The sequence below is a fragment of the Lathyrus oleraceus genome, chromosome 3, assembly GCF_024323335.1.
Source record: "Lathyrus oleraceus cultivar Zhongwan6 chromosome 3, CAAS_Psat_ZW6_1.0, whole genome shotgun sequence".
In the NCBI taxonomy this organism is placed as follows: Eukaryota; Viridiplantae; Streptophyta; class Magnoliopsida; order Fabales; family Fabaceae; genus Lathyrus; species Lathyrus oleraceus.
This window is the reverse complement of record NC_066581.1, coordinates 112055062-112056180: the sequence shown is the minus strand read 5'-3', so window position 1 is coordinate 112056180 and position 1119 is coordinate 112055062. Positions and strand designations below refer to the sequence as shown.

The following is a 1119-nucleotide window of genomic DNA, read 5'->3' as shown; positions in this document are numbered from 1 at the left end:
CTTGATAACCTTGCGGTCTCTAAGGTGCATGATTTTGGATACGTTTCTGGTTTTTATAAGAGAAATTTGAATGATTCTTCCATCCAGGGTTGTAAGTGTTTGAAAATAGATTACCTTGGGCGTAATTCACTTGGTCGGTATTTAGTCCGTTCAAAAGGTTACACTCCGCCGATTTGTGTCCTTTAGATCCATAGAGTTCGCACTCTGTGTGGACTACTACTACGGTGTTAGTGTTTGTAGACATATGTTCGATCCTAAGGGTTAAAGCGTCCATCTTTGCCTGCATGATGTCTAGAGAGCTTACCTCATGTATTCTACCTTGGGTCTCCTTTTTATCTATTTATGCTCGTTCAGTTCCCCATTGGTAATGGTTTTGGGCCATATCCTGAATTAGGTCACAAGCTTTTGGATAAGGTTTGTTTATCAGTGCGCCACCTGCGGCAGCATCGATGCTCATCTAGGTGTTATAATGGAGTCCATTGTAGAAGGTATGAACGATCAGCCATTGTTCTAGGCCATGGTGTGGGCAGACTCTTAATAGCTCTTTATATCTCTCCCAAGCTTCGAAAAGCGATTCTCCTTGGTTTTGAGCAAATCTAGTTATTTGGTTTCGAAGAATATTAGTCTTACTAGGGGGAAATATCTAGCAAGGAATACTCTCCTGAGGTCTTCCTGTAGTGGGGTTTTCGTTACCTTTAGGTTTATTGACTAAACCAAAAGTCAACATTCAATTCGAGTCGCCACCGCACTTTTATTTGTCCAAAGGAAAGGCTAAGAAGCGAACAAAAGCCAAGTAAAAAGTTTTTCAAATCAAAAACTAATAAAAATCTCAGAGATCTAGGTAAGGGGGTTGGTTATGAAGTGGGAAGGTTTTACGCACCCAAAACATCCTTAGTACTCTAAGGGAACCCTTTTTGCAAATATGTGTTATAGGTTGGTATTTGGGAAAAGATTTGTGCAAAAAGATTGGAAGGATGAGAAGAGAACAGATTATATTTACAAATTTTGTTGTTTGAATGGATGAACCCATTGCCTACGTACCATCACAAAGAAGGATCAAAACCTCGTAGTTCGGGGTAAAAATCTCAAAGATTGGTGAATTGATTTTAAACAAAAGCC

At 39.6% G+C, this 1119-nt stretch overlaps 1 non-coding gene across 1 annotated transcript; it reads left to right on the top strand.

The window, feature by feature from the left end:
- Window positions 1–512: 512 nt before the first annotated feature.
- Window positions 513–619, top strand: LOC127133023 (small nucleolar RNA R71). The gene has a single exon (XR_007807022.1). It is a non-coding gene; the product is annotated as a small nucleolar RNA R71 (small nucleolar RNA).
- Window positions 620–1119: the final 500 nt, after the last annotated feature.